Here is a 23,308-nt window from a genome sequence, read left to right as displayed (position 1 = left end):
CCAACAAAGAAAATAACAGAACGCCACTAGCCGTCACCTTCAGCCCCCCAACTAAAACCTCTCCAACGCATTATCAAGGATCTACAACCTATCCTGAAGGACGACCCATCACTCTCACATATCTTGGGAGACAGGCCAGTCCTTACCTACAGACAGCCCCCCAACCTGAAGCAAATACTCACCAGCAACCACACACCACACAACAGAACCACTAACCCAGGAACCTATCCTTGCAACAAAGCCCGTTGCCAACTGTGCCCACATATCTATTCAGGGGACACCATCACAGGGCCTAATAACATCAGCCACACTATCAGAGGCTCGTTCACCTGCACATCTACCAATGTGATATATGCCATCATGTGCCAGCAATGCCCCTCTGCCATGTACATTGGTCAAACTGGACAGTCTCTACGTAAAAGAATAAATGGGCACAAATCAGATGTCAAGAATTATAACATTCATCAACCAGTCGGAGAACACTTCAATCTCTCTGGTCTCTCGATTTCTGATCTAAAAGTGACTATTCTTCAACAAAAAAACTTCGAAAACAGACTCCAATGAGAGACTGCTGAATTGGAATTAATTTGCAAATTGGATACAATTAACTTAGGCTTGAATAGAGACTGGGAGTGGTTGAGTCATTATACAAAGTAAAACTATTTCCCCTTGTTTATTTCTCCCCCGCCCCACTGTTTCTCAGACGTTCTTGTTTACTCCTGGAAATGTACTGGAAATGCCCACCTTGATTATCACTTCAAAAGGTTTTCTCTCCCCTCACCCCACTCTCCTGCTGGTAAAAGCTCATCTTAAGTGATCACTCTCCTTACAATGGGTATGGTAAATATCCATTTTTGCATGGTCTGTGTGTATATAGATCTCCTCACTGTATCTTCCACTTTATGCATCCGATGAAGTGAGCTGTAGCTCACGAAAGCTTATCCTCAAATAAATTGGTTAGTCTCTAAGGTGCCACAAGTCCTCCTTTTCTTTTTGCGAATACAGACTAACACGGCTGCTACTCTGAAACATAACACCATATTAAAATATAACATAAATATCAGAAATAATAACTCATCCCATTAAACAATGCACATGCTACATGAATCACACCATCATAAGAAAGGTATTGTATAAATTCAATTAAATATACAGGTACCAGCATTGCCAACACCAAGTATTCAAAAATCAAGAGCCAGTCACCACGACTAAAATTCATGAGATTTTGTAAGAAAACAAGAAATCTTATTTCCCTTTCAATTTTCTTTTTGGCTTTTTGAACTTTTATGGTTCACATTTTTATGCTTATCTGCAACCAAGCTTTTAAAGAAAAGCTGAGATTCTCATGTAATCACATGATTACAGGAGCTGGGACTTAAAAAACAACCACAAATGTAACAAGATTTGCAATAAAATCACAATAGTTTCCAACACTACAATATGTGAGACTGGCAAGTTTCTCGCAACTCTGGTGCTTATTAAACTGTTGATTTAAAAAACAAAGGGCTAAATTCTTCAGTTCTTGATCATGTAAAATTCCCACTGATGGTGACAGAAATAAAACGTTCCCATACTCATCAAAACATTTCTTTCCACCAACTCTGAGCCAAATTCTGCTTTGTGTTACATCGGTGCACCTCATTGAGTTATGGATCAGACTAAAATTAGGCAGATGCTTAAGTACATTGCTGAATCGGGCTCATCGGGCCAAATTTTCCTCGCTGTTACACCACTGCAAGCCCATGGTTGAAGACTACAAAACCCTCCTGGGGTTGTCCCAGTAGGAGGAGAATATGAGCCAAGCAGTTTAATGGAGAGTCCAATAGAACAGTTATGGTAGTCACACTAGCAGATTGCCCTGCTAATAAGCATTCTAAATGTGGTCGGAAGAAGAAGGCAGTGTGCTGCAATTTCACACTGCTAGGCTCTGAGTAAGTGCGGTGTACCATCACCGATGGAGTCATTTCAATCTTGGCTGGAAAGCCAATGGGAATTACCATTCTGGAACATTTTTCATCCAACAGAGAGCATCCCAGAAGCAACCCGGACGAATGGCAGTGGAGTGTAAAATGAATTGCAAACAACTCTTGCTTTCATGTTGTCTATACAAATGCTCAAGTGATGAGTCGCATGCTATTATTATTAAGCGCTGCTTAGTGATGCCAGCCAGTCTTTCACAGGGATGGTCAGCGGCTCTACCTGTTGCCCATTCAGGCGAAGGAGCTCTGTTTTGATTAAATTTTCTGTCGTGCTAATTATCCTTTATTATTTTGGGGAGGGACACCTCTTGCGAGATGCTAAGTGCCTGCAGCTTCCTTTCACTTCTGAGCCTCCACATTCCTTTAATCAATTGTAGTTAATTCTGATTATTATTGTTTGTTAACCACTCTCAGGTGCTCACCTGGGAGCCGTTCCTTGGATTTAGAAGGATGTCCAGTCCCATGGAAAAGAGAGGGAGGTTCTCAGCCTCTCCCCACTTCAGTAGTAAGAGTCCCAGTTCAACAAAGTGCTTAAGCAAGTGCTAAATTGCAAGCACACACTTAATCCATCCCTATGAAGCAGAGCACGTAAATACGTGCTTAACTCTAAGCAGTGTCTTTAGTGAGACGTAAACAAATGCTTAAGTGCTTTGCAGAAATAGGGTTTTAGCCATATACTGTGCTAATAATAGTAAGGATACCCTGCCTTTCTTTGGAATGCTATTGCGTTTCACATGATGATCTTAAAGCATTGGCGAACATCGAAGAAACAAACGTCAAAACACTCTAGTCAAGCACGTATTAATTATTAGTGATCTGAACTTGCTGAGCCAAACTCTCATCTACCCCAGCATAACCCCACACTTACTCTAGTGATTTCCACACTCAAAAAGCATGGCCTCCAACATGGGGAGATTCTATATGAGACCTCGTCTTGACAGATAAAGATGAACTGACCACAGAACGAAAAATTAATGGTAACTTAAATTTAGGTGATCATGACTTAATCACATTTATAATGCGCACACAGAATAAAGTCCAGACCAGGGCTATCTCTCTCTTGCTTGGTGCTTTAAAAAGGGCCAATTTCGCAAAGCTGAAAACAGCTACAAGTCAGATCAGCTGGGACAAAGAATTTAATCAGAAAAATATTCCTGATAATTGGGAATTGTTGAAGAACACTGTATTAGATGCCGCAAAAGCCATGATCCCACAATCAAGGGAAAAGGGCATATTGGTTAAAAAACCAACCTCATTTGCAACCACAACTATAAAAAATAAAAATCTATAACACATGGACAAAAGGTAAAGTTGACAGTAATGAATATAAATCAGAATCTAGGAACTGCAGAAAATTTATAAGGGAAGCAGAGAGATATGAGGAGAAATCTATGGGAAGCAGATTTAAGAACTATAAGAAGTTTGTAAAGTATAGTCAGTAGCAGAGCCAGGAATGAAATCGAGGTGCTGTGATTCCCCAGCCCCTGCTTTATACACTACACAATATTATTTTAGTGTACATTGTATTTCCATGGACGTTGGAGAAATACAGTATGAGCCCCAACTGTTCCTATTGTGCCTTTAAATGTGCCCAGTATAACCAAGGGAACTTTTTGACATTGAGTGAGACTGAAGAAAAGTGTGTAGTAAAGAGAGATATGAAACTGCCTTCAGCAATTCTTAACCTCAGAAAATGTTATGCTCTTTGTTGTTTAATGCTGGGAAGAACTATGTGACTCTTTTGCGAGGGCTGTTATGTATGTCAATTGTAGTGCAATATATTTTCTACTGAGTTGATCTTGTACTCTGTCCTCAGGTAAAACTTCCTTCCAAGTCCATGGGAGTTTGGCATAACTATGTAAGCCCTATTTGTTTTCAAGTTGTATTCACTTACTTCTCTGATGTAAGTTTTAACGAGCATTAGCCCCACAGATAGCTTACAAAGCTATGGATTACGTTCTGGTTAGTGCATCAGCCGCTCAGTTCTGATAACAGAATCGTTGTTGCTCTGTGTATAACGATAATCATAAAAGGCACGGCATGATTTTTCAGATCTCAGGATGCTCCCTCTAATTAAACTACAACAAGCACATCACCAAAATAACCCTAGAATGTCCAGTACATTTAAAACGAGTAGGGCGCTGTGTATAGAATGAACGCTGATTATCGTGATTTTATTATCGTGGAGATCTTTAGCAAAAGCCCCATTTTCAAGACAAATTAGACAGGACTTTACGGGCCAAATTCATCACTGGTATAAGCAGGTGCTACTGGATGGACTTTGATGTGGCTCTGTGTTCCTGTGTTCTGAATGTCCTCTGTGAGGCTGATTTCATGAATAAATTGCTTAGTCTCTAAGGTGCCACAAGTCCTCCTTTCCTTTTTGCGGAGACAGACTAACACGGCTGCTACTCAGAAACCCATATAAAGTGACATTATTTTCCTTTTAATTTCCCATGGCATTTCTAACCATCTAAAGGGATGTTCGCTGCACAAAAGAGAATGAGCGTGGCATACTACATGGATTCAATCTTACAAAACACTGAGAACCAGTGCTTCAGAGGTATTTAGGACGAATGGGAGTTAGGCACCTAAATACCTTTGATGATCTGGGCCTTTGGGCTTCTGTGAAGTGCTGAACTCTCTGAACTTGATTCATTCAGTGGGAGCTGAAGGTGCTCAGGGATAGAGCTGATAAAAAAGTGACCTTTTTTTTGCAAAATTGTTCACAAAATATTTTTTGCGGGGGGGTGGCGGGTTTTTGTTTTAAAATATGGAAAATTTTGAGCAGCTTTATTACAGGTCAAAAATCTTGGAATAAAATACATTCCTTTTTATTTCATCAAATGTCAACAGCAAATTTGGTCAAAACACTGACATTTGGAAAATTCCAACCAGGTCAACTCAGATCTTGCAGGAGCAAGCCCTGTAATGGGCTGGCTAGGAGAATGTATATAAGGGCTGTGGAGGGGAGTAAAGCAGAGGCTGCAGAAGTCCTAAAGAGTGGGGGCAGAGAGGAAGAAAAGGGAGGCTGGTTGTATGAACATTGCTGATTCAGGGCTGCAAACCTTGCAGGAGTTGTGTGTTGTCTGCAGCTCTAAGGTAGCCAAGCCACATATGCAATATTAATATTAATTAGTGCTTTGCACTTCTACAGTGCCTTTCATCCAAGGATTTCAAAGAACTTTAGAAATATTAATTTGGGCCACAAAATGCCTGCAGTAGATACGATAACCCATGCAGAGGCCAGGACTGCCAGCGTAATAGGTATAAAATCTCCAGTAAGAGTTATCTTATTCTTGAGCAAGATCTCCAATTAACAAACAAGAACAGGCTTCCCTTCAGTATCAGGCACGTCTTATTTTTTATGGGAAAAAAACCTGACCTGGATCTTTCAGCCTTTACTCGGGCAAAACTCCCCTGGACACGAGTGGGAATCTTGGATGTCGCAGCCAAATGAGGTTAATGCAAGTTACAGTCCAGTCCCCGCTCTCTCTTTGATCCTCTGATAATATTGCAGGACTGTGTCACAAATTAATGGCTTTCTTGTGAGGGATTTCCCTGGAACTTTAACCATTGTTTCGTGAAATGGCTTTTCTGTTCTTAATAGACATCACACCAGTAAGATTAAAATTACGAGGACAAAAATAAGTTGGTTAGCACCTTCTTATCTGATGACCTCAAGGCAACCTACAGGCATTAAGTAATTGAGCCTCAGACCACAGTGCCATAAATACCGTTATCCCCATTTTAGAGCTGGCCAAGGGAAGGCACAAAGCTCTGATTCTCAGTTCCTCCCTTCCAGAGCGGAGGACTTTAGGCCACCTTTGTGCTGCCTGTATTCTGGGCCCCTGCTGTAAGCTAGAGTAGCCCCTAGGCTGCTCTAAATTACACGCTGCCACCTCTAGCTCCCTGAGAGCCCTGATAAGCAGACAATAGCTCTTGTGTAGTATGCACTGGCCATACCCCTTCCCTGGCCTGCTTCCCTTCCTTTCCTTCGTGAACCCACAATGCTGGGGCTGCAAGCAGGGCTGAAGTAAGTGCCATTATGCCATATCTGTATCAGCTAGGGAGGCCTTTTGCACAGGGGTGATTCTCAGTGGTCTATTTCCATATTCTTTAAGACCACGTCACACTGCCAGAGCGGTGTAGCTGGGAATTGGGCCCAGAGAGTGACTTGTACAAGATTTCCCCGTGCAACTGCTCTATGAAACTGTTCATGTGAGTAGGGGCTACAGGAACATTGTTGCAAGTGCAGTATGCTATGTAGGGGAAATCTGTGAGCCTGTCTATATGGGCAAATTTACTATGTGGGGGTACATGCTATCAACATGACAATACCTTTCTCATATTAAAGCATATTTTGGTCTTGCCTGTACTGATGGGACCAAGCTGTATTATAATCATGTTGCAGAAGCATTTTCCACAAATGTGGAGCCTAGTGGCTAGAGCACTGGCCTGGGATTCTGACGATCTACCTTCTATTTCCACTGGATTTCTGGGTGACCTCAGGCAAGTCACATCACAGCTCTGTGCCTCAGTTTCCCCATCTGTGAAATGAGGATAATGATATTACTGACCTCCTTTGTAAAGTGCTTTGAAATCCATGGATAAAAAGTGCTCTGTAAGAGTAATTCTTCTTTTTCAAATAGCCATCTTCACATCCAGAATCAAATGCAATAGTATGAAGATCAGAATGCTTCTCAGAACATATGTGCAGGAGCAGTTTAAATTTTCAAAATTTTGTGCAGACATTGACTATAATCAATATGGCAAGTTTATTAAAACAATTAATTGTATTCCATTCTCTGAGTGGGCATCGGTCATCTTAAGATTTTAGGGCATTAAAAATATTCCCTTCATCAAATTGAACTTTACTAATAATATCCACTTCCAAATTCTACTCCGGAACGAGTAGCTTCACTTTAACCATAAGTAAAGAGCTGTTTATGGGAGTAACTTCGTTTACTGCTGGGCCAGCTGTGATAAAAACAAATTCAGAATAATCATATGTGCAGTACAGGAGGCACTTAATTCCCTTCCATGTTTTGTGTGTTACTCTAAGGTCCCAGTCCTGTGGCAAGTTTCTATTAAAATCCATGGGAGTTTTTGTTTGTGGAAGGAACGCGGGATTGGCAAGTAATACATTAGCACGCTGGCCAGCAAATGCACTGTGCTTGCCACAAGGGGCTATTTAGCAGGCCCTAGAATGTTTTGCATTTTCAAACAAAGACAAGCCCAACTGAGGAAACACTTAATGGCGACTGGCAAAAAATACTGAGGTTGTGACTGTTTTTGATTCTTTATGATTATAAAGAGCATCTGAGTGGATTTTGTTTTGCTATTTTAAAGATTTTTCTCCTTTTTCTAAACTTAGAAATTCCAGGAATGCCGGTTCTGTTCTTCCCTGGTTCTAATGACTCACTAAGAAGATGTGATATGCATGGGTGTGTGTTTGTGTGTAATCTTTAACAAAGGCTTCTTTTCTCCATAATGTTTATTAGATATGAGAATTACATGTGCTAATATTATTTCAAAAAAAAAAAAAAAGATTTTTAAACACTTTGGCTAAAAATATCTTCCTTTCTCAATTGCTGAACTTTTGTTTTCTTGACCTACATTTTTAAAAGTGATCAGTGATTACAAGACTCTCCCTTTATGGGTGCTATCTAGAGATACCTTGAAAAACCTTGACTTTCAGATGTGCTGCACATCAACCACTGAAAATCAGTCCCCTCTAAGGTGTCTCAGGCTGGGCATTCAAAACTAGAGGCACCCAAATTCATGAGCCATTGCCAAAAATTTAGTCACTTGATTCTTGTGATATCATCATTTCACTCATTCTCTAGTCAACATTGAGTGTTCCAGGCTAGGCAAGACCTGAATTTCTAATGTAAAACACAAGCAGACAAAAAGCCTTTAAAACAATAATTAACCTTTTTATCCCTTCTTTATTGGTCATAAAGAATCAGAGAAGGGCACAAACCCAATTTTTAAAAACAGGTCACCTTTAAGCTAAATAAACATAAACACAGACAGCTTAGCAGACTCACCAGAGAGCACACAATGAACGGCAGGCAAGAATGAAATCTAGATGTGTTCACTCCCAATCTGCTGCTATCCCCAGTCACCAGCACTGCCTGAGCATTGCACATTTGAGATCTGATTGACACTGATGTAGAAGACCACACAAGGTGTAGGGCAATGAAGAATTAGGGTAAACTTTTCAAAAGCGCTATGTCCACATGGGAAAGTTGCACTGATTTAATTTACATCGGTTGTTAAAACGATATCGTTAAACCCAAATGCAAACCTTCAGGGAGATGTTCTTGGTGCTTTGTCTACACACAAGCACTGTACCACTGTAACAATACTAGTCTAGTTAAAGCAGTTTGGCCAGATCACGAAAGGTATTTAGACACCTAACTCCCATTCAAATCAACGGGATTTAGACTCCTAAATACCTTTGAGGATCTGGGTCTACAGTCTCTTAGTGTGGGTGCAGTTATACTGGTGTAAAGGTGCTTATACCAGGGTAGCTTATTTCCATACATTTAGGCGTTTATAAGGCACAGAGGCGGTGGGGTTGCACCAGTTTAAATTCACACTTTAGATTATATTGTTGAAACTTACCTATGTAGACAAGACCTTAGATTCCTATGGGCCTAAGATACTTTTGAAAATGGGGCTTAGGCTCCCAAACCACTCAGGTGCTTTTGAAAATTGTACCCTTAGATCCAAAGTGGTCTGCACAACAGCATACAGGAAGGGTATGTTTACACGGCACGCTAAGCCAGGGTCTACAGGATCCAGGCTTGTGGACTCCATATTTGCAAGCTTCCACTCAACTGTACATGGCTGTGCTACACACATCCATACTGCACTGCACAGGTTTCCAGTGGCTTGAGCTGCATCCACCTTGAAAACTGACACGGCTTGGACCCAAGTCAAAGCAGAACTTGGGCTCTGACCCGCCACCCTAGCAGGGGCCTAGGACCTGGGTCCTGAATACTTGCTGACCAGAGTCAGACTCATTTGTGTGTGGACGGAACTGGGGGCTTGGGCTGAAACCTGAGTCAGAGCCCAGGCTTAGCGTGCAGTTTAGACACATACCATAAGTCTCCAGCAGAGCCAGATCTCCTCAGTCCCAATCCAGTTCTTCACCCCAAGACCTCTTGTTAACTAAAGAAAGACATTGTATGTTGGAGACCCTAAAAGTAAAATCCAGCCTGTTTATTGGAAGAACTCCAACCAATCAGAATGATAGTTTAAAAATAAACAGATGTATAAAACTAAAAGAAATCTGAATGAGCACAGCAGGCCACAAAACGCTGTTGGAATCCCAGGGTAACATTGCACGGAAAAATCAATTGCATTGTGGGCAAGATTAAGCGCCCATCAGTAAATGCCATATCTTTCACTTTTTATGGTAATTGCCCCAGTGGTCCCCTTAAAGTGGTTCTCAAGTACTTAAAGGGCCTGTTGATAGCATCTTATCAGGTCTCAAAGTGGGTGGTGTCAAAGCACAACTAGGGGCTGTGGCCTATTTTGAGAAAAATGTGGTCTTTAGAATTTGCCATTTAATTTGACAAAGGGTACTTCAGTGTCAAAGGTATCACTTTGTATGTGCTCCCTGCATGTTTCTTTCATCTGAGAGCCCCTAAGCCTTTTGCTGACTATCTTCTCTGTCGTTCAGTTCTATGTGAGGTAGGTTTTCCTCCGCAAAGGTTTTAAGGATTCATTGAAACAAAATGGGCCCTAACTTCACTTGCTACTTATAATAGACTTGTTGGGATCACATGCTCCGTGCTCCAGGGTGTCACTTGACTTCCCACAGGTTACAGCATGAGCTGCAGAGTTTATGCTTCCTCCACCTTAAAAGTGGGAGTTAAATTGGCATAAAACCAGTCACCACAGATGTGAATCAGGCCCAGAGTTGTTACCTTTGGAAGATATTTTGAGTCTGATCCAAAGCTCTTCGAAGTCAATTACTGACTTTAATGGGCTTTTGAATCAAACTGTCAAAGGCAGGCAGCTTGTGAGTACAAAAAAAAATGCCCATGAACACAAATGGGTATTGCATGAACAAAATGCTCTGGGTAGCCCTTGCAAAATGTCCGTGTAAAACACGTAATTCTGTGTGACGTGTGCCTTACACAATTGTATGTCTCTGCATAGACAATGATCTGTTTGCATGTGACTGTGCCAATTTATAATATATCGTTCCGAGTGCACTAAAATTGCATATACAAGATATAGAGTCGTGCAAAATAAAGACGTGCAAAATACTATTGGGTGAATGCCATGTAAACATGTAGATAGACAGAAAAATGGGAGCACGTGGTTTTCAAAATTTGGCCCTTAACATAGAAATCGTACACAACACTTTTGAAGTGCACTTGCTGAAGCCCCCGTGCTGCAAAGATTTATCTAGGTGTGCCAATTTTAAGCATGTGCTTACGTTTTTTGGCGACTGGGGCTTCACTATCTTCTAATCCCCACAGTACATTCCAACCTTGATGCCACTGTTTGGAGATGAAGGAGTTAATGTTTCCAACCAGATAATTAATAAGCACCCCAGGTGTGTGTTATGGGCATAACCTGGAAAATCTTACTCATCTGCGTAATCTTTACTCACATCTAGTGAGGATCAGATGCAATGTTCAGTGGCATATATGTGTTCTCTCACTATAAAACGTTATATCTTGCTTATTATTTAGATTTCCTTAGGCTTCAACTGCATTTTCTAGATTTTACAGAAATGTTCCAGAATTCCCTTCCAAGGTGGCATGTGCTATTTGAAATTATACTAAAAGACATTTCTTTGATGTTGCTTTTCATTCTAAACTTAGCCATCACATGCAGAAGACCCAGTTTTGATTGAATATGGCTTTCTAATTTTTTTTTAAAAAAATATTTTTTTCAAGTAGAGATCTTATTAAAAATTAAATTTTCATTGCCCTGTAATGTATCAGCAAGATTACACAACTGTGATTTACTATTAGGATTGCAAATTAACTTCAAAAGGCAAGAAACGGAAAGTGGTGTCTTATTCTCACATGGCACATTACTGCAGTGAGACGGGATGATGCAGTGATATCGGAAGAGATTTTCCCCTTGAATGAAGAAAAGGATATCAATTCATTTCATACCTATGTATTTATGCATATTTAGGGACATTTTTCCACCTTTTACTATGCAATCATCCAGGATTTATCAGAAGTTATTATTATAATTAATAATATTATCAGCACCAACATCAGTGTGCAGGAGTACTTGCATTTCTATTGCAGTAATACCTCTGTTCGGTTCTGTCCCATTCTATATATGTTCCAATAAGGCTTGATCCTGCAAGGTGCTGAGCATCCCGGCAATCCAGCAATGCACGTAAACTCCAGATGAACTTTAAGCTTGTAAATAGTCCAGCTGAAATCAGGCACATGCTTAATTGCTTTGCTGGATTGCAGCCAGAGTACTCAGCACCAGAGCTGGGTGAATTTTTTGGGGTGAAACTTTTTTCACCCAAAAATGCAGATTTGGGCCAACTGAAACATTTGGTGAATCTGGGTCTATTTTGGCAAATTGTTTCAGTCAAAACAAAAAGCCCACGACATTTCAGAGATGCCGAAACAAACTGTTTCAGCATTTCCAGAATGAAACGGTTCCATTTTGGGGCTAGATTCACAAGGGGATTTAGACGTCATTCACAAAACTGAGGAGAATCTCCCCCTCCCCCCACTTCAAGCCAGTCATCCCCTGTTTAGGGCACTCATCTGGGGTGGGGGAGGCAGAGGTTTGAATCCCCACTCTGGAGCAGACACCTGAATCCAGATTTCCCACATCCCAGGTGAGTGCTCTAGCCACTGGACAATTTGGTGTGAGGGGCCAAAGCACACTTTCTCTAACTTCTTTAATTCATTAAAAATTCCCCCAAACTTCACCATCAGTTCAGAGCGAACTTGAACTTTTGCTACCAGGAAACTGAAAAATCAGTTATTCACACAGCACCATGAATAACTGATCTGCCCAGCACCATGCAGAATCCAACCAGTACTGCCCTCATCACCATTGTTTCTGAGTACCTTCCAAAGATACATCAAAGGGTGGAGACTGGTATCAGTATTGTTTTGTGCCCCCTCTATTCCTCTTCTGTCTTTGGATGGGAAAATTGCGTCTGAATTTAATTTCTTCTCATCAACACCTGATCCAGCACGTGATCCGCTTTAAGGATGGTTTTCATAGTGGTAGCCGTGTTAGTCTGTATCAGCAAAAACAACGAGGAGTCCTTGTGGCACCTTAGAGACTAACACATTTAATTGAGCATAAGCTTAAGGATGGGATTGTTCATGTCCTTAGTGTCAAGCATGTGCTTAAATACTTAGCTGGATGAAAAGTCCTATATACTTCTATTTGTGGAGGCAAGTTTGGAGTAATGCACCTGGCCCCAGGAACAGAAATGGATGATGTTGGAGGAGGTACTGTGGGTCCCACCACCTTGGACCAGCTGCTGAGGAGGTTTTGTCTGCACCATAAGACCCCGATTCAGCAGCCCACTCCAATTCAGCAAAGCACTTAAGCGCAAAGTGTAACTGTAGGCACATGCTTAAGTCTCACTAACTACAAGTGATACATGGGCTTAAGAAGTGCTTTGTGCAGTAGGGACGGGTTTAAGCACATGCGCAAATGCTTTGCTGAACCGGAGCCTAAATGATCCACAATGCAGTAGGCTCTTCCAAACACGGGAGAAGACACAGTCCTTGCCCCAAGAACTTTACAACCTGACTGACGCAAACCAAATAAAGAGTGGGAGAAGCGACTGTAACATACAGGTAGAATAGTCAGGGTGAAGGCTGACTTACGTATTGGGAATTCCACATTTTGTTGTTGTTGCTTCTTTTTGTTGTAAATTGCTATTTATTAAACACCAATATTTGTTTAAAAATAGTGTCCCACACTGGCAATCAGGGCAATATTCAGAATGTCTCTGAAAAACAAGATCCTTTCTCTATTAATGGAAGACAGAATCATTTCTAGCTCAGACGCCTCCAATTCTGTAATTCCCATGTTGGAAGATGTAAATAACCTTCCCATACATTAATGCATCTTTTGCACACTGTTTCTTTAAATGAGCATTTGCAGTACCACAAAGGGAAGGAGGCAAAGGAAACTGTGTGAATTAGTTGCTATTTCATGAACATTGCGCTAGCTACTGCAGGGGAGGATCAGTATTTCTAATGACTGATGGTTAAATATGTGAAAGGGCTTTCTTGCCTCCATTGTGACCTCAGCTGGAGCAAGAAGGGGTTAATTTTTTATGAGCAAAGTTGAAATGCATATATTGAAAGTGATGACACAGAAGAAGCAGGAAAGCTAAATCAAAACAAATGGAATTCTTTTCTTGATGACTTTTGGGTGTTGCTGTTTTTTGTAAGCCACACATACACACGCACACAGACAGAGCCAGCTTTGCTTAAACTATTTTGCCAACCTCCATTTCCCGCCCCCATAACTTCAGAGAAGATCATTTTCGTCCCCTGTACATATTTCTAATGAGTATTTTTGCCCCAGACACAAAGAGTGTTGCATTCAAGAGCTAATACTTTGTCTATTTGTTCCTCTCTTTACCATCCCAGTGATGGAGACAGTCTCTGTCTCACGACAGAGATCTGGAAGCTTGTCATACTTATGTGCCACTGTGGTTCAGAACACTAATGGTACTATCCAACACAATACAAAAGAATTTGCAAAACAGAATCCCTTCTGTAAATACATTATTCCCAGAATGAAAGCAGATTAGTTAAATTGATGAGATGTCATGAAGATAGATAGATAAATAGATCGATCATATCTTTTTTTAAATAATTGTAGCCGTCAAACTTAACATAGTTTGACAGGAGAGTATATTAAAAGCTATTAAAAACAGCTGTTTTGCTGTAGGGAATTTTACTTGTGGGCTGAATGTGAAGAGATGTGTAGGTATTTATTCAGTAATCAATCACAGAGAGAAAAGACCTCGAATTGCAGTTGGAAGTTTTTATTTTTATCCTTTTCCTTACTACTGGTCTTTAAACCTGCTCTGAGGAAAGCTATACATGCCAGGCTGGTGCTCATCAAAAGCAAGCAATCACAGCTAAATCAGCATGCAAAATGCCACTCAACCTTGGGCCTTTATTAAAATTTGCTGGGACTCAATTTGAGATAGTGATCGTTCTTATTAAAAAGCAAAATGTAAGATAGTTTTTTTATATAAATCTCTGGATGGAATGGAATTGTTAATCAGCATAGGCTGATGTGATTTCTCTGTTGCAAATCCTGCCGAGGGCTCAGAAGTGGCACATTACCATAATTCCTAGGCTAGAGCTGGCAGCTTGAAAAAGACCTGCAAGAATCTTTAAAATGCTTAAGCAAAGCTGTAAGTCACAGCAAACAACACACACTGAGCATGGTTACCACAGGTTCTTCACATTATATAACAAAGTTTCTTACTCCGCTCCATTTGACACTACCGCCATTTGCTATTTTGCTGGGTTCTCAGCGTACTTACTTATGTTTCATTAACAAAAAGGATAGAGAAATAAAAAACTTGTAACATATAATTGCCTCCCTGTGAAAAATGACCCATTTCTGCACAACACATCTGCTGTGGTGTGAATTCAATGTACATGATGACTGAAAGCAATTCTGTTTTGATTACTTAAAAGTCTCCCTTATCGTTTTAAAATGATTTTGGTATCATTTTAAAACGACTGGGAAACTGCCCTAAATTGTATTTCATCCCAGAGGTGGCTGCTCTTCAGTGGTGGATCAAAGGACCCATATGAATAGTTTGTATATTAGTTTGTAAAGTGTTGTGGGTACATTTGCGATCACAAGGCACTAAATACAATATACAATATTTTAGTAACACTAATTAATCCAAGTTACCATTACTTTCTACTACAGAAAGTGATGCCTATCACCACCTATATAAAATGAACCGGTTGAATATGCGTTGCGATTCATTATATTAATTCTTCTTCTTCTGATTATGGTTATTTATTATAACATCCAGTGGCTGGAAGTTGAAGCTAGACAAATCGGATGGGAAATAAGGTGTCCATTTTTAATGGTGAAGGTTACTAACCAGTAGAACAACTTACCAAGGGTTGTGGTGGATTTTTAAATCAGGATTGGGTGTTTCTGTAAAAGAGAGGCTCTGGGAATCGTTTGGGAGAAATTCCATGGCCTGTGGTATACAGGAGGGGAGACAAGATGATCACAGTGGTTCCTTCTGACCTTGGAATCTATGAATTATTTATTACATTAGTATTCAATGCCCCAATCATTGTGTTGGGCACTGTACAAATTTATACGAAAGAAGAACAATTATTCCATTTGTTTCATCCCATCTGTAAATATGCACAGCTTGGCTGAAGATGGAATAAAGAACAGTCTAAGTCAATGTGAGACCTCACACTTCCCCCGTATACAGCACGCTCCAGCAGCATTGAAATCGATGGAAGTCTTTCCACTGACTTCAATGGAATGTGGATCAGGCCCTTAGACGGCAGTTTGGTGGCTTTCTTCACTCCAACTGGGGACAAATCCGGAATGAAAAACAGCCTAGGAAGTGAAGGGCTTTATAATAGGATACTTGTAAATTTAACCTTTAGTCCAGCAGTGCCCCAAAGTTATTTCCTTCTGTTACCCCTTTTTTGATGATGCCTGGGAAATAAATGTGTGGTCTCAGTCTAATTCCTAGGTGACACATGTTCCAAAACTGCCACCACATTCGGACTTCTTTGCAGAGAGACAAGGACTGACTGAACAAACAGATTGAGCAGTGCTCTTTACCCTTAGAGATAATCATTTCAGACTGAAGCATGAAGACAGGAAAGCTTACCCGGTTGCTCCCTCTACTCTACCTCCCCTGAAGACTGCAAGCTATAAATTGTTGCCTGATAACAATGCAAATATGTTAATTGCACTCTGATGGCATTCCCTTTGGAATGGAGCGATAGATCCAGTGGAACACTGGGAGACACTAGTACGTCCTCCAAAATTTTACCACTCTGTTTTGACAGACACATCAAACAGATTTTTTTCTTCCCCACTAACGTCAACCAGGTGCTCACTTGTCACAGAAATGGGCATAATATAGCAAAGTGGCTAGAACGGAATGCATAATGTTGTAACACAAACCAATAAATAAACTTTCGGAGCCAGATCCTCAGCTGGTGTAAATGTGCATAGCTCTGTTGAACTCAGTGGAAGTACTCATCCAGGATGAATGGACAGAGCTTCATTGATATCTATTGAGTTAGTCAGCTAGTGCAAATCAGTCTACCTCCATTAAAGTCCGTGGAGTTACACCAGCTGAGGATCTGAGCCTCTACGTCTATTTGAAATCTGATGTATACAGCCCTTCCATATTTTTTTAAATGGAAGAGTAGGACTTCCCCACAACTATCCTTGGGAACAGGCTAAGACTGGGATCATTAACGAGTGTGAACTTGTCCCCCTGTGTAACACTTTCAGAGCCTAGAATAGTAATAAAGTGAATTTTATGAATCATGTAGAGAATTGCTTTGATCAAAGTCTTAACGCTAAAGCTGACTGTACATGTTACTGCATCAGAGACAGGTACAGGGATGGATTCTCTACTGCTTTGCAGTGTGTGTGGCCACTTACACCTGTGCATTTATTTTGCACAGGTGTAAATGACTACACAAAACGCAAGGGAGTGGAAAAATTGAATCTTTGGAATTTAGTTCAATACATCCCCCCAGCTAAGGGCATGTGGCCTGGTTGAGCAAAAAGCAGTCCTGGCGGGTTATGTAAATGTATTTGCGAGCCAATAAACAGATGATCTTCCATGGAAAACATCTCCCTTTGATGAGCTGTGTTATACTGATTTGATTCTTCATTTTTACTATCAGAGCTTGGACAGAGTTGAGTTTGCACAGTCTAAACTAGTTCAAGTATGAATGGAAATCACTTAGACATGTAGAAAAATGGACATACCATCCAGATCCAAAGATTCCATTGCATTCCAGGAAACCATTCACGGGGGCAGCATAAATGCCCCGATGGGTCTAGGACCCCAGCCATATTGTTTCTACTTGACAAAGCAATCGGATGGGAATAGACTGAAAATACCCTTCAAAACGACCCGCAACTGTCTAAAACCATGCGGGGGGGATCTGTTTGTTGCAGTTCAGGCTGAGTTAAAATGCAACAGCAATTCAGGGACCTGCGCTGCATTTATTTAGTTAGTTTCGAACGACTAGATTTTTTTAGAGGCAGGTTACACAGCTGGACTTCACATTGCATTTGCTGCGGCTGCTTCATCAGAAATGCTGGTAGTATTTGTCAGCCTGGAAGTGTCTTGAGGCTGCTTCTGAGAGATACAAGGAGGCAACTGATAAGGAGAGCATCAGAAGGGCAGTTAATTGCCTCCAGTCTCTCGGTGCCGGGGAATATTTAAAATCTATGGGATTAAAGGCAGATTAAAAACTGTGGAAGCAGGAGCCCAATAGCGCTGAAAGATCATAATCAGCAAGGGTAATGGCAGAGCAAAAATGAATGTGGCAAATAAAATGACAGATAGGAAATTCAGATCCGCTTCTAATGCTCCAAGTTCCATCTTGTAAGCACAATTCATCTACGTGTAAATCATTTTTTTGGCTTCAAGCTTATCAGCCAATCGGTGAATTAAAAATGCTCTTTCCAGGGAGGATTAAAGAGGTTGATTGAAGTCAGTGTGAAAAATGGCTAATAAGTCTGGAAATGTCAGGAGGGTGCTTCATGGGAACTCGGTGTACTTTTTCTATCAGGGCTATGAAACAGGAAGTTTGAAAAGCTCTGTAGTTCTGTTACTCTGAGAAAGGTTTTGTGTGTGTGTGTGTGTTTTTTCTCCCCCCCTCACCCCCCCCCCGTGTGTGAGAGTGTCATGCAGAAATATTTAAATTTACAAGATGAGCGGTGATAGATTCAAATATTGGGATGCGAGGGCGGGGGGAAAATGTGACTAGGAGAGTTTTCTAAATTATACAGCGAGGACTTTGAAGGGCCCGGCGAGACCTGTTTCATTTCCAAAAGCGAGGCAAAGAGCCCTGCAAATGCAGGAATGGTCAATGCAAGTTCCAGCTTTTGGGCCAGGAGTTGTCTGGGCATGTTGTACCATTGATGGGATGTCGCAAGAGACTAGCCTTGCTATCTTATCAGTGCCTAAATGTCTAGTGGAGGAATAACATGGCCAGAGGCTTCATTAGGACATTTCAAATGTTGTCATTACAAAAGTATGTTACCGTTATGGTTGCACATGTGAACTCCCTACCTGCAGATGCAGAGTATTGGGACTTTCAATCACTGCCATTAAAGGTGGTACATAAGAGTTTGTGATGGGGTTTACAGACCCCCACACTGAAACAGGGCAAGGAGGAGCGAAATACGAGGCTGGGGGGGCCCCCACCCCTCAGCAGGTGCAGGGCATGCTTCAGGTGGAGGAATAGTTTAAAAGGACACTGGCAGCCCAGGAAAAGAGAGGGAAGGTGATGTGGGCTGTACCGGGGAGCAAGGTTGATCCTGGGAGCTGGGATAGGAGTGGTTACAGCTTTGTTAAGGCTTCTCTAGCAGCGGGGATCTGGATTCCCTCCTGCCCCACCCCCACCGTGGGAAGCGGCAAGCCCTAAAAGAGGCTGCTTTGAATGGGGCCTTAGCAGACCAGGGGAGGCTTGTAAGCCACTGGCCATGCCCCAAATAGAAGAGCTCCAGTCTGGTAGGAAGTGACCCGGGGAAAATGTAACAATAACTGGTCTGGACACTTTGAGAAACCCCTAAGGCCCTGGGTTGGGCCCTGATGGAGTGAGTGGGCCTGGATCCCCCTTCCTTGTTCCCCTAGTTTTCTGTAGCAGCAGAGCCACAAAGGGAGCTATAGGAGCACTCAGGAAGGATTGAGGCCTTGGCTGGGGCCCATCTGGGACAACGAGGCTGACAGAAATGAAAAGGAGAACTACTTGCTTTCGCAACTGAGTTGGGTCTGGGTCTTACACCACCTGCCTCACCTCCCTCACAGCACAGGAGAAGCGTCAGGTCTCCAGTCTGCTGCTCCCATCCTCCACTGGCCTGGATTTCCATTAGGTAGGGGGGTAACTTAGAGGTATCTGGCAGCCGCATGGCTGGGGCTACCCCTACGTCTCCAGTTGCTGAGAAGGCATCAGGTGAGAAAGGACGGATGGTCCGGTGGTTAGGCGACTAGCCTTGGACTTGGGCAACCTGTGTTTAGTTCCCTGCTCTGCCCCAGATTTCCTGTATAACCTTGGGTAAGCCACTTTGGATCAGATTGTTAAGTGTATTTAGGCACCTAAAGATGCAGATACACACCTAGTGGGGTTTTCTAAAGCACCTTCACACCGACTCTCAGGTAGGAACCCAGGCTAACAGTTCACAACTTACCTTGGCCATATGTGAGACACCCGAGTATGGCAAAACAATAGGGGTCAATTGGGGAGGCAGGAGGACAATATAAAGAGTCAGGGGTTGGCGTCTTTCACTGCTCCAGGCAAACTGGAATACAGAAGCCCTTGGTGGAATTAGCCAGCTAACACAAAGGGTCAATATTTTTCCTTCAGATGCAGTTCTTTCAAAAAATTCATCATTTACCTAGTGATGGCACCCAGCGATAGCAGAGGGATTGGCGCTCTTTCCTGACCTAGGGCTAGGAGGAAAGCATGGCGTCTCGAGTACTGCTCTGCTGCAGTGTTAGCATGTGCCGGGTTTTCAATGGTATATGCTCTGCGTGCAACTGCCATTGGCTTGAGCAGCAGTTACGTGCACATAGCTGAGAGTAGAACCTGGGCCCAAGTGAATAGCTGGTTTCCCATGATCTATGTGTGTCTAGATCTCCATACAGCATTATGTCATTGTAACTGGTTAGCCAAAAATTAAGGCTGAGATTTCAAAGCCCAGGGGACTTTAACACCACCAAGGCCCTCAAAGGCATTAGGTGCCTAAATACCTTTGAGGATCTTGGCCCTATTTCCTATTATTTTGGATGGCAGCTGAGAATCCAAATATTTTAGGCAGGTTGGAAAATTTCTGCAGAAAGAAATATTTTTTCAAAGGGTAGAGCGAGCACCGGAAGTACCCATATGATGTCTGGGTGATAGATTTTAGCTAGGTTAATTTTATTACAAACTTTCTCTTCATGGAGCTGACTTTTGCCCTCGGATACAGCTATGTAGCTCCCATCGCCTTGAGCTTGAGCCACATCAGAGCATTCAGGGTAGAATTTGGGCCACGTTTTACAGTCCCTACTATGCCAGCTGAAAGTGATAGAAGCCAATACTGCTTTCAAATGAACAATTGCTTTCAAGCACCAACTTAAACAGAATAGAGCTTGCCTTGGCTAGGGATGGGTGAAACCACTTTGGATTAAAGATGAAGTCAACCTTTACCCTTCTCTTGAATTGTTCCTGATGTTAGAAAAGATTACATAGCTTTATGAGCCATGGCTGACCATGGCTGTGTACTTCTGAACTTGTGTGCCTGGTTCTGGTTGGGACAACCAGACAGGTACTTTGTACAGTGCTCAATAAAAACTGTTTTTTAAAAAAATCTTTCCATCAAGAAGGTCTCAGTCCTGCAGCGTGTGATTAGCCTTGCTGAAGTCAATGACTATTCATGTGAATAAGGGCTGCCACATCTGACCAATAAAATCTCCATTGAAAATTTTCTGCTCATAAATCCTGTGCTTATGTGGTATGAATAGGACACTCAAGGGTGAAGAATGGAATAGACTATTGAATTTCCTGAGCTGAGGGTAATTTAACACAAGTCCCTTGTGGCTCAGCTTTACTCCACCCTTACATAATCTTCCTAAACTTGGTGAAATAAATTCTCTTTTCCGCTCCTGGCTGTTGTGCAGTGTCTCACTCTCCATTCAGCCATATCTCTGCCCATCTCTAATCACAAAGCCTGATTACTAAGCTGAAAAAGATGAATGCAAAGCATACTGGATAGAAGAAGGAAACAAGGAAGAGTTGGCCTGGCGGTGAACACTGTCTTTATTTTATTCAGCCATCTTTGGTTTATCATCCAGTAGGCAAGCCAACCATACCCAGCATATATACTTCTAAGCACTGTACCTCCTACACAAGAGAGGAGAACAAGAATTGATTCTTGCTTACTATAATCAGCCTACAGGGATATAAACCACAAAGAGAAAGTAAAGGTTGTTGATTTTTATTGCAATTTTGACGGCAAATCCAGTGGGTAGAACCCAGGTCTGGCAATCAGGACTCCTGGGTTCTATTTCCATCTCTGCCTGCCACAAACATGCTGCTGTGAATCCTTGGGCAAGCCATCTAACAATTAAACAAATATAGCTGATTTGTGCCTCAGTTTACTCATCTGTAAAATGAGTTATTGGTCTAACCCTCATCCTGAGAGATGCTGAGCACCTGTGAGAGGTCCTGAAGCCCAAGAGAACTGCAGATGCAAAGCACCTCTCAGGATCAGGCCCTTAGACTGGAGTGTTTTGCAGGGCTTAAGGGATACTTCTAAAAGTGCTTTGATATTCACGATGTAAAGGAGTTAGGAATAAGTGCAGTACGCTACCAAATAATGTCTCTAACATACAAGTGCTGTACATATTTCAAAAATATGCAATAGGTATGTACCCTAAGAATGTCCGCATTTATGGGAGCTACCGGTATGTTATAATGACTCCATGCACGCTCTGTTAATGACAAAGTATTTGTGAACCTGGAGTGAACTTACTTCAAACTGAAGCTGGTATGATTTCAAGCAGTAAAACCAGCTCCTCATTAGAGAGATTCTGGCTCCTTCTCCCCCTCCAGCGCCTTTCCTCACACAACCTGTCCCAGGGGGCTTTCAATTGCTCCTGCCCCCTCGCTCCTGAAATGCTAAGACCTTGAAATTTGAAAGAGGAGTTGCGCAGACTGGAGACAACTGGACCTGTGTACTAACCAATACAGCTTGTGACGCACACATTGTCGGGTGATAACAAAGGATTTACATAGGATTTACATTTTTCTTAGGGGACTTTTAACGGAAAGGGAGCAATCATGTACCAATGACAGATGAATCCATTTGGCGGTGAGGACTGCATCTGTCACACCAATAGGCTTTTTCTTAATCTATAATTTGTCGCTGTTTATATGGCAGCACAATCCTTTGAAGTGCCCTGCAACACCCTGGGTTGGGTTCTTTGGGAAGCAGGGGAGTTGTCTGGAGGAGTTAGAGGGCATTTCTGCCTGCCTTGTAACTTTGTCAGCATACTCCTGAGTTCATATTATTTCACTGGGTAAAAAATAAGAAGGAAACATGAAGCAATCTCTCTCAATTGACCGAGTCACAGTTGCCTGCAATTTATGCTGACAGCAGCAGCGAGATTACAATTGGTGGTGGGCAGGATGGATTCACATGCCTCACTGCTCTTTCCCCTGTTGCAATGGCATGTGGCTGGAGTTCAAAGCTCTGGTTTTCAAATAATGGACTTAGTGCTAATAGAGGGGGCTTGATCCAAGACCTGCAGAAGTCTCCCCAAAGACTTCCACTGGCTTTGAATCAGCCTCTTTATGAGTTTCTGCCTCCTTTAGTCCACCTCACCCAAACTAGCAACATACTGATCACTCTCAATTCCCAGTTAGCTGACCGGGGGATGAGGATGCATATTACCAGGCAGCAACTTGCAGGACTAGGCCCTTAAAAATCACAGCCATGGGGCCTGCCTCTCCATTGCTCTGCTCCTTGTGTGCAAAGTGAGTGTAAAACACTCCTACTCTGGCTAGCATGTCCCACTCACTTGGTCAGTGTAAATCCAGTTAACTCCATCCAAATCGAAGAGTTACTGTGGATTAGCAGGGCTATAAATGAGATAAGAAACTGGCCCAACTTACCTATTTGCATCTGTCCCATAAAGTCTATAAAAGGGAGTCTCCCTGATCTTAACAGCTGAAATCTGAAAGATCTTATCGGATCCAGTCCTGCAACTTGGCACCTCTACAGAAATCTGTGGTTGCACAAATCTGACCCACTTTCCATATACAGAGATGCTAAAATTGCCCTGTGTGTGGTTGATTTTTTTAAATTTTTATTATTATTATTATTTCTCCCTTGGAGGGATTATCTCACAGATCACGTTGTGTTGCTCCTAGGGAGTGTCAGGGTGGAGCAGTGAGGGACAAACAAAGCCTTGAGCTTTTTCCAGAGTGCCTGAATATGAAGAACATTTCATTGTCTTGACTAACACGCCCTCACCTTTCACACAGACTGCAATTAGACACACCACTTTGGGGGAGGAAGGGAGTTTAAACTTGGAGAGG

At 42.0% G+C, this 23,308-nt stretch overlaps 1 long non-coding RNA gene across 5 annotated transcripts in view; it reads left to right on the top strand.

Moving 5' to 3' along the window:
• LOC142070661 (uncharacterized) overlaps nt 1-23,308 on the top strand; it is a 183,044-nt gene that overhangs the window by 95,524 nt on the left and 64,212 nt on the right. The window lies entirely within an intron of this gene.

The sequence above is a fragment of the Caretta caretta genome, chromosome 1 (assembly GCF_965140235.1).
Source record: "Caretta caretta isolate rCarCar2 chromosome 1, rCarCar1.hap1, whole genome shotgun sequence".
Classification (NCBI taxonomy): Eukaryota; Metazoa; Chordata; order Testudines; family Cheloniidae; genus Caretta; species Caretta caretta.
This window is presented reverse-complemented; position numbering and strand designations above follow the sequence as displayed.